Source organism: Lynx canadensis, chromosome C2 (genome assembly GCF_007474595.2).
Source record: "Lynx canadensis isolate LIC74 chromosome C2, mLynCan4.pri.v2, whole genome shotgun sequence".
In the NCBI taxonomy this organism is placed as follows: Eukaryota; Metazoa; Chordata; class Mammalia; order Carnivora; family Felidae; genus Lynx; species Lynx canadensis.
Genome location: NC_044311.2, coordinates 146,382,370 through 146,393,795, shown reverse-complemented (window position 1 = coordinate 146,393,795; position 11,426 = coordinate 146,382,370).

Below are 11,426 nucleotides of genomic sequence, written 5' to 3'. Positions count from 1 at the left end.
CAAGTCACTGGTTCAGATTTAGTATCTGAGGGCAGGAATTGAGTGATGGCAGCCCTTGAACTCGTAGCCTCTCTCATGCACACAGAGCCAATTAATTGCACCCAAAGAGCCCTCTTGTCCAATTGAGTACACCTTCCAGCTTTTGTTTGCTTGTTTTTTAATGTTTATTTGTTTTTGAGAGGGAGGGAGAGAGAGAGAGCAGGGTAGGGGCAGAGAGAGGGGGAGACACAGAATCCGAAGCAGGCTCCAGGCTCTGAGCTGTCAGCACAGAGCCCAGCGCGGGGCTCGAACTCACAGACCGCAAGATCATGACTTGAGCCAAAGTCAGACACTCAACTGACTGAGTCACCCAGGCGCCGCCCCCCACCCCCACCCTTCTGGCTTTTATTGAAGTCCCAAAGAACCAACCAGTCAGCTGCATTTGTTCTGACTGCCTAGGTCGTTTGCCTGGGCCAGAATCAATCCCACACGGATCCAGCTCTTAGGCAATAGGGCCTGAGGGTTCACCCAGCCCTTGGCTAACAAGTGTGAGGGGGTTTCTTCTGGGTTTCTGAAAGGAAGGGCTCTAAGTTACAACTCATGTTTCTAAGAGCCCCGGACACAATCAAGAGGAATACTCCAAATATTTGGAATGAGCAAGACTGAGTGTGGCAGGAGCCAGAGAGTGTAGCCTCACAGAGAATCAGTGAGGAAGTCCAAATTCCCAGAATGACGGGGCCTTTCCCTCCAAGATTCCAACTGTTGGTTGTTTCCGGTCTACATTCCAGAGTCAAGCTGGGCATCGATAGCGTGCAGCTATCCATCTGTGTTTGCTGAGGACTTTACCGTTCCCCCAGCACGCTACCCCCGACACGATACTAAAAACTTCTGCAGGGATGATAGGGTTGGTGTGTCCAACTTTTAAGGGTGTGTCGAAACAGAAAAACAGTTATGCCACCGGCTCTTCCTCAGCTTGGGTTGTACGTGTTTTGATACTTTTTTGAGCAGTTTGGCGTGTATCTGTTCAAGTCACTGTCGTTTTTTAATTTTCTCATTCTAGAAGGTCGGAAGGTTGGAGTCAAGAGGGTTGGCAAGATTGGCAGGTAGAGTGGACGCAGAGCGTGAGGGTAGCCGAGTCAGGTGGGAGTGGTTGCCCTTCTCTCTGCCAGTCCCCAAAGCCTGCTACCTCCTGGTTCCTTCAAGTGTAGTTCCCCAGGGCCCCAAACGACCTCTGGACGTGCCGGGCCCCAGTGCCCCTCCCTGCTCTCCACTCCAATCACATGTATTTGTCATCGCCACCACCCTTTAAAAAATTGTTTTAAATTGAGGTATAACTTACAGTAAATTGAATGCATAAATCTTACAGACAGACCCTGACAAATATCACATACACCCCCCCACACACACACACATACACTAACACTCACACACGACCATCACTCACATCAAGATATAGAGCATTACTGGGGCGCCTGGTTGGCTCAGTCAGTGAAATGTCCAACTCTCGATTTCGGCTCAGGTCATGATCTCACATTCATGAGTTCAAGCCCCGGGCTGGGCCCTGTGCTGACAGTGCAGAGCCTCCTTGGGATTCTCTCCCTCTCTCTCTGCCCCTCCCCTGCTTGTGCTCTCCTTCTCTCTCTCTCTCTCTCTCTCAAAATAAATAAATAAACATTAAAAACCCTCCACTACCCCCCGCCCAGACCAAGGAAACCACTGTACTGACTTCGATGGTCACAGATAGTTTTGCCCAATTTCGAACCTCAACTAAATCTAATCATACAATAATACAGTATGTCTCCTTTTGTGTCTGGTTCTTTTTATTCAACAAATGGTTGCCTGTGCGGTCATTTGTTATTTCTTTTCCATATGGTATTCCATTGTATGAATATTCCATAATTTATTTCTCCATTTTTCTATTGATGAACATTTACATTGCTTCCTGGTTTTGGCTATTATGAATAAAAATGGACTGAGAACATTTTTTTCCCATGTATTTGGTGGACATAAGCACTAATTTGTCTTGAGTGTATATCAGAAGTGGAATTGATAGCTTTACTAGGTACAGCTAATAGTCTTCAAAAGCCTCAGTACCGGGGCACCTGGAGGGCTCAGTCGGTTGAGATCCGACTTCAGCTCAGGTCACGATCTCACCCTTGGTGAGTTTGAGCCCCGCGTTGGGCTCTGTGCTAACAGCTCGGAGCCTGGAGCCTGCTTCGAATTCTGTGTCTCCCTCTCTCTCTGCCCTTCTCCTGCTCACACTCTGTATGTCTCTCTCTGAAAAATAAATAAACACTAAAAAAAAAAAAAAAAAAGCATCAGTACCAATTTACATCCCCACAAGTAATAAATATATGTCATCTTGCAAGAAGAGCTACAATTCTTTTCCTTGTATACACTGAGACTTTGTATCTCCTCCCATCAAAAACACAAAGCATATTTCTCCATCCTTCAAATGTGGGCTGACCTTGTGACTTGTTTTGGCTTTGACTAATACAACTATTAAGAAATTGTATGAGACGCTCCAGGCCAGGGCCTTCGGAAGCCTTCCGCGTGTCCACTTTCCCAGGCCCCTGCCCAGTTACTGTGTGAATAAGCTCAAGTTAGCATGCTGGATGATCAGAGACACGTCGCCCAGTCAATAGCCAATTGACCCTTCGGAGCAGAGCACCCTCTCTGACCAGCAGCTAACTGCGGACCCATGACGGAGCATAGCAAAAACCCAATGACCACCTTGCTGAGCTAATCTTCAGAACTGTGAGATTTTGAGCTAATTGAGTTGTTGTTTCTTTAAGCCACTCATTTTGGAGTGATTTGTTACACAGAAAAACGTAACTGATAAAACACGAGAGTTTCCGTGTTCCACCTCATCACCAACATTAGTATTGTCAATCCTTTTCATGTTTAGCTATTTTAGTAAGGTCTACCACATTTTAAAATTCACTTCTGGACACATCCTAGCTTCCCTAGCTATCTTTTAAAGTTTTTGAAGACAGAGCCCATGCTTTATTCAGTAGCTGTGATATCAGTATTTGTTGATAGTCTCAATCATACTAAAAGCTTTCCATGAGATAAACAAAAACTTATTCCTACTAACCAGAAACCTTAAGGCTGCAAAGAATGATGCAGTCGTCAACTAATCCAGGTCCTTCGCATGCAACATTATGAAATTAAAGCCCAGTCAAATGGTTCTCAATAATTGTGGCATGGAATGCATCACACTGGCCCACAGATAGCAGTTACAGAATCTGGAAAGGACATGTCATCCACAATGTTCACTATACCATAAAAAAACCACTGGAATTACAAAGACACGGGAAAGCCGTGACTTCCGGTCTGGAGAAGAGGAAGTCAATTGAAACCAGCTCCAAGGTCATCTAGATACTGGAATTAGCAGACAAGGACCTTAAAGCAGCTGTTATAAATATGTCCGCCAAAGACCTAAATAGAAAATATGACCCAAATTAATGAACAAATGGGGGAATCTGAGCAAAGAAAGGGAACCTAACCACAAGGACAAGAAAACAAATGGAAAATCCAGACCTGAAAAGTATAGATTCTATATAATGAAAAATTTACGGTGATGAAGACGGCAGCAGTCGGTATGGTAGGGGAACAGAGGAACAGTAATTAGAACTTCTCCAACCCAAGAAACCAAGGGAAAGATTTAGAAAATGGGTGCTCTTGTGATACATGAGATAGTAGAAAGTTGCCTTATATATATGTAAATGGTATCCCAAAGGGCAGGAAAGAGAAAACGGGGCAGAAAAAAAATTTGAAGAAAAAATGGCTGGAAATTCCCTAAATTGGTTGAAAAACAAATTTGGGGACTTAAGATGCTTGACAAACCCCAAAGGGAATAAATAGAAAGAAAATCACACCTAAGCATAGCATACCATGCAGGGATAAGATTTAACTCGAAGAAAGCCTAACAGTAAAAACATCTTGTGTTCCTAATGAGAGAGTATAACATATATGAAACAAAAACGCATAGAACTAAATGGAGTAAGGAAAATCTACAAAGTTGGGTTTTAAACATCACAATGTCAATCTTTGGTAGAATAACTAGACAAAAATCCCCAAATTCATATAGAACATAAACAGCTCTGTTGCTGGGGGTTGAATTGTGTAACCTCTCAATTATATGTTGGGGCCCTAACCCCTAATACCTCAGAATGTGACTATATCTGGGGATAGGGTCTTTAAAGAGGAAATTAAAATGGGGCTGTTAGGGGGGCCCTACTCCAATACACTGGTGTCCTTATAAAAAGAGGAGATTACTGAGGCCCCTGGGTGGCTCAGTTGGTTAAGAGTCCAACTTGGGCTCAGGTCATGATCTCATGGTTCATGGGTTCGAGCCCCACATCAGGCTCTGTGCTGACAGCTCCAGAACCTGGAGCCTGCTTCGGATTCTGTGTCTCCCTCTCTCTGCCCTTACCCCACATGCACTCTCTCTCTGTCTCTCAAAAATAAATAATAAAAAATGTTAAATTTTTAAAAAATGTTTAACATCATTAGTCATCAGGGAAATGCAAATAAAATCAGGAGATCCCTCTATACGTAACAGAATGGGTAAAATGAAAAAATACCGACAGCGCTAAATGTTGGTGAATATACAGAACAACTGGAAATCTCAAACACTGCTCATGGAAATGCAAAATGGTACAACCACTCTGAAGGAAAGAAGTCAGGCACATACAGCCTCGTATAGTATGATTCCATATATGTGTGATTCTGCAAAGGGCAAAACTGCAGAAACCATTTGTTTAATTGGTTGTGTCTGGGGGTGGCAGTCGTGGAGAGACCAGAGGGAACTTTCTGGGTGCGATGGCAGTTTTCTTTTTCAACACAGATGCGAGTTGTTTAAGTATATGCATTTTTCAAAACTCACCGAATTGTACATTAAGAGTTGTGTTCTTTGCTGTATGTAAATTTACCTGATCTGTAAACAAAGTAAATGCTGTTTTAAAAAGGGCCAATTCCAAAACAAAGGCAAAACAAGTCAAGTCAATTGCCTCTATCTACAGAATGGTATCTGTTAGTGTTGGGAATGTACACTTCGGTTTGAAGGAGTTCTTCATGAGTGCAGTTTGTCAGCAAGGTATGGTGGGCGGGGTTCTGCTTGACCGTGTCCCAAGCGCGCCGTGGGGCCTGCCTGCTGGGTGATCCGGAGCCTGGTTTCGTTCCTGGGTCCACCTCCTGGGAAGCGAGGCTGGGACATGGCTTGCGGAAGCTTATAGACTTTCCCAAATGTCGTCAAATTTGTAGAAGTAAATCTATGGATCGAAGTTAGGAGGTTGGTTGGGGTTTAGGGGAGGGCTTTCTATCTTCATGTAGCCTTTTTTAAGTAAAGGAATTGTAGATAACTTTACCCTTTTCTTTTCTTTCTTTCCTTCTGTGTTATTTCCTTCTGTCAGAGTTCTCTAGAGAAACAGAGCCAATAGGAGGATCGATCTATCTATCTATCTATCTATCTATCTATCTATCTATCATCTATCATCTATTTCCTAAAGATACCTGTCTGTCTATCTATCTATCTATCTATCTATCTATCTATCTATCTATCTATCATTTCCTAAGGAGATCTATCTACCCATCCATCCATCCATCCATCCATCTATCTACCTATCATCTATCTATCTATCTATCTATCTATCTATCTCCTAAGGAGATCTATCTGTTTCCTAAGGAGATCTATCTATCTATCTATCTATCTATCTATCTATCTATCTATCCATCTCTCCGGATAGCTGCCTGTGACTTCCCCTTTGCCTTCCAGTATCCTGTTAGAACCTAACTAACTGCCTCTAGCCCTTGCTTCCTTCCTCTTTCTCCTTTCCTCTTCCTTTCCCTCCTTGCATCATACATCTTCAAGTTGATCATAATTGAATTCCGTTCGTTTGGAATTTTCACTTCTACCTGACAAAATACTGATTATTAAAAGGAGTTTCTTGGTCTGGTAACAGTCGTGACTTTAAAATACCCATGAAAGTGATACGGTTTGAAGTGTTGGGGTTCAGAGCCGAAGGCCAAGAAAGAATTCCTGAAACGTTTTGGTGCAAAAAGGTGGTTTTATTAAAACACGGGGACTGGATGGGTGGGCAGAAGGAGCTGCACTCGGGTTGTGAGGAGTGACTGACGATACAAGGTTTTCTGTCCAGTGAAGGGGAAGGCGATCTTAGGACTCCGGGAAATTGAGTCTGTAGGTTTCTGGAGATAGCCCTTTTCCTTGTAAATCATTAAGACAGCTGCAAACTGATGGAGACCCCTGTTCTGCATGACCGCGATCTCTATCAGTTAACCATTTGTTTTTTTCCATGGGAAAACCAGAAAGCGCCTGGGTGGCTCAGTTGGTTAAGCTGTGCTGACAGTGGGAGCCTACTTGGGATTCTCACTCTCTCCTTCTGTCTGCCCAGACTCTCTCTCTCTCATTCTCTCATTCTCTCTCATTCTCTCTCACATTCTCTCTCTCCCCACGCTCTCTCATTCTCTCTCACAAAATAAATAAACATAAAAAAACGTTTCCCCCCCTTTGACATGTGTAAGAACTAATACTCCCATCAAGGTCAACTCTCCGAGATAATAGCAACATAGTTATATCAGCAACTACCTCAAAGACCTTGTCTGTTGGCATTGTTTTTCTTCTCATTTTAATTTATAACCCAAAGCTTGGAGGTGAAGTTGTTTCTCCAACGGTGTTTTCTTTTGCAAATGTTTATTTATTTTGAAAAAGAGAGAGAAAGAGTGTGGGCAAGTGGGAGAGTAGCAGAGGGAGAGAGAGAATCCCAAAGAGGCTCCACACTCAGGGAGGAGCTGGGCTTGGGGCTCGATCCCATGACCCTGGTATCATGACTTGAGCCAAAATCAAGTGTCTGATGCTCAATGAACTGAGCCACCCAGGTGCCCCAACAGTGTTTTCTTTTGTAGGAAACGTGCACACTTGTTAGCTGTCACTGTGACTAGAGATTGAGCGAAGGGGAGAAGGTAAGAGGAAGAAACGTTAAGAAGGGAGAACAGACATTTATTGATCGATGACCTGAGCACTTTGTGTGATTCTCACAACTTTCCACCTCAGCTGCTGGGAGCCCCATTTCCCAGGCAGAAAGCTGGGGTGCAGACAGGTGGGACAGCCTTCCTGCCCTGCCCAGTACCTGTGGGACTTGCAAACTGGGGTGTATTCATGCCCTACAGCCGGCACAACCAATTACCACACGCTTGGTGGCTTCAAACGACACAAATTTATTATCTTATGGTCCTGGGAGTCAGAAAATGAGTCTCGGGGTGCTACAAATCAAGGTGTTGCTAGGGCTGGTTCCTTCCGGTGACCCTGGAGGGGGAGTGGGGGAGAATTTGTTTTCTTGGTTTTTCCAGCTTCTGGAGGCTGCCCTCATTCCTTGGCTTGTGGCCCCTCCCGTGTCACATCGTCTTTTACCACTTGATTCTTTTGTCACATCACCGTCTTCTGTGGCCAAACATCTCTCTTCCTCTTTCTTATAAAGATATTTAGGATTACATTGGGCCCACGCAGATAGTCCAGGATAATCTCCCCATCTCAAAATCCTTAATTGAGTCACATCTGCAAAATCCCTTTTGCCATATGAAGTCACATTCACAGGGTTCTGGGGTTAGGACATGGATATCTTGGGGGGCTATTCTTCAACCTAACACATGTGAGCAAACAATGCTATGTTGTGGGTACACAAACCCTTAAAATAAGCACAGCACTTTTCTCTAGAGTGTCCATTTTCCTCAAAGATCTTTAGTAAAGAGTTACACGTAAGCATAGGAATTGAACAGAGTGATTTTCGGTAAAGAGTTACATTTTAATATGAGGCAAACATGGGGATATAACAGAGTAAATACAAACTTTACATGACTTAAAAAATTTATTTTTGTCATAGGCAATTTCAAACATTTCCAAAAACAGCAAAAACAGAGTAATAAAACTCCATGTAACCATCACTCAGCTTCAACAACGATCAAGATGTGGCTAATTGAGTTTCATCTGTACCCCCATCCACTCCCCCGCCCCCCATTCTGGACTACTGTGAAGCAAATTCTAAATATTTCACTTCATCTGTAAATATTTTGGTATGCAAAAATTTTATACATATTTTGGCATGCAAATAGTTTGGAGGATTCTTTTTTTTTTTTTAAGTTTATTTATTTTGAGAGAGAAGGAGAGCGTGTGCACAAGCTGGGAAGGGCAAAGGGAGCGGAGAGGGAGAGAGAAAGAACCCCGAGCTGGCTTTGTGCTATCAGTGCAGAGCCCGACACAGGGCTGGATCCCACCAACCACTAGACCAAGACCCGAGCCCAAATCTAGAGTTGGATGCTTAACCAACTGAGCCACCCAAGCAAGCCCAGAGGATTCTTTTTTTTTTTTTAATAAAGCCATAAAACTCTTATCCCACCTATAATTTAATAATAATTATCTAATTGCATCCATAATCCAGTCAATGTTCAAATTTTCCCTGTTTGTCTCATAATTTCTTTTACAGTTAATATGCTCAAATCAGGAACAAATAAATAAGGTGCATATGTTGCTGTTGGTTGCTATGACTCTGAAGTCTAGTTAAATTTACAGGTTCTTTCTCCCTCATCCTTCTCTCTCTCTCTTCCTCTCTCTCTCTCTTTTTAAACTTGCAATTTATCTGTTGAGGAAATTGGTTCTATGTCCTGAAGAGCTTGCCAGTTGGGTACCATGGTGGAATTAGTCATGTTCCCCATGCCCCGTATTTGTTGGAAAGTAAAGTTAGAGCTAGAGGCTGGACCAGACTTTGGTTTGATTTTTTTTTTTTTTTTTTTGGCAAGAGTACCTCACAGGTGGTGTGGTGTCCTTCCTTTGACAGGCACGTAATGTCTGGTTGTCTCTTTTTTTGTGATATTACCAATCAGTGATTAACCCTTGATGCAATTCTTTAATGTGTTAAGCGTTGTAAAAATGGTGACCACCTTCGTCTATCTCCTTCTTCATTCATTAGCTACTGTTCTTTAAAAAATAAACAGAAAAGAGAAACCTTCCTTCATGACTATTCACTTACCTGAGGAACAATTCATATCAGGGTGGGATAGATGTTTGATTTACTTGTTTGTTTAATCACCAGTTTTCAAAATATTGATTGGGTTTTCCAGCTTCTCCCAGTGAACAGTGAGAGGACATTTTTTAAGTCATTATGAGTTCATGCCATTAAATCTATTTGATGTTCCAATTCATTATAGCTGTTACTATTACTGATGCAGAAATTACCTATGTGGACAGTGACAGCCTCTTCATGTTGGTTACATTAGTAGTTGGCTTTGCCTTGGGTTTTATAGTTTCCTTCCTTCTGGAATGACAAGATGGCCCAGGCTCAATTTGTCTCTTTCTTACCCTAGACCGTGGATTCAGCTATGTCTCCAAGGACTCCTGGTTTCATTTATAGAAAATGGTGTTTAGCTATCATAATCTGGGTGCTAGAGGTGCTTATTGCTATTGGGTGGATTATGTGTTCAGGTCTATTCAATGTAGGGAGCTAGGATATATTTATTTTTTAAGATATAAAAACATCATGAGTTCATACCAATACTTACAATCCAGAATCACAACTGTAGAGTTCTACTTAACCCTATCGTACTTAGCTGTACCTCTACTCCAAAACTTAAAATCCTATTCCAAACAATACTAACATAATTATTCAGTATATAATATACACACAAATAGTCTTGGAATAACAATTTCAGTATCAACAATAGGAGCGATATGATTACTAGAAACCATTTGAGACTTTTTATGAAGGGGGAAATTTTGTTGTTGTTGTTATTTGAGTATCTCCTATAAGATACGTGTAGTCAAATTTATGTTTTAAAGTCACGTGAAACAGTTCTCCCTATGAAGGCTGCCACCCACTAAATATATTAAATATTTCAATATTTAGAGATTGCTTTTTAAAAATTTTGGTTTTACAATTATGTAAAATAGTCACGATTCCAAAGTCAAAGACACAAAATAAGGTATATTCATAGAACTCTAGCTTCTGTTCCTGTCCTCCCTTCCTGTAACTTTCAATCAAGTAAGTACTTTCTAAAAGTTTTCAGTTTATCCTTCGACTTTTAAAAGTATAAGTATTCAGTCTTTCTCTTCCCCCATTTTGAAATGTCAAATAGCAAACTTCATTTCTTTAAACCTTGCCTTTTTCACTTACCAACTTATTCTAGAGATCTCTCGTGGCATGGAGATTTTTTTCTTTTTCACAGATGCATAATGCTGCCATTTTATGGGTACAGTACAACTTATTCTTCCAGTTCCCAGTTGGTGGATGTTTGAGTTGTTTTCGATCTTTGCTGTTGCAAATAATGCTGCAATGCCCGTGTTCGTGTTTTTATCATATTCTTGGAATCGATTCCTGAAAGCAAGAATTCTGTCAAAGGCTACATACTAATGTAATTGTGTTAGATATCACCAAATTCCTTTCCGTAGATGTCATAATTACTTGTGTCTCTATCAGCAATGTATCAAACTACCTGTTTTCCTGGACAATAGCCTGGACAACAAATTATTTTGTCAAGCTTCTAGATTTTATCAAACTGATAGGTGAGCTACTGGTTTTCAGCATAGTTTAAAAATAAATGTAGAGAATCTTTTCATATATTAAATATTTGCTTTTCTTTTAGTGAGACCTCGCATCTCGCATTTCTTGTTGTAGCACATTTTTGAATAAGAAAGGATGTGGTGAGGATATGTTTTCTAAGTTTAGTTATGTCTGAAAATGTTAACTGTATCTGGTCATGATTTGAGTGGGTATGTAATACTTACCTGAAACTTATTTGCCCTCTGAACTTTGACCATTCTAGCTGCTGAAGTTGAGTTGCTGATGAGACATCTAATGCCCCTCTGATTTTTCTCTTTTTGAAACTTTGTAATCTTCTCTGAAGCATTGGAGTTTTGATTGTTCACAATGCTAAGTCTTAGCGTGAGATTAATTCATTCCTTGGGCTGGGCAGTCGGTATATCCTTTCCATCTGAAATGTTCATACATTTTAGCTCTGAGAATTTATATTGTATTATTTCTTTATTTGTTCTCCTTCATTTTGTCTTTCCTGTCCACTTGATCTGGCTTTAGTCAGATGTAGGACCTCCTGGACTGATTGCTTATGGGTTTGATCTTTTTCTCCCCCTTTTATATTTCTTAGTTATTTAATTTTGTTTTCTGTGAATTTTCTTAAACTTGATCTTCCAATTCTTCTACTATGGATGCAACAACATTGCATCAAATCTGTCTAAAGATCCATAATTTGTGTCTTTGATACTTATGGTCTCTCTAGTATTACTCCAGATCCAGGAGTTAGTCTTCACTTTTTGATCAGTCTCTGTTGAGTCTGGAGAACTTCCTCTTAGTTAAAAGGGAGATTTATAGGTGTTTGATACGGGCATTAAAGACTCATATTCGCTGAGTCCTTCCTCTGGT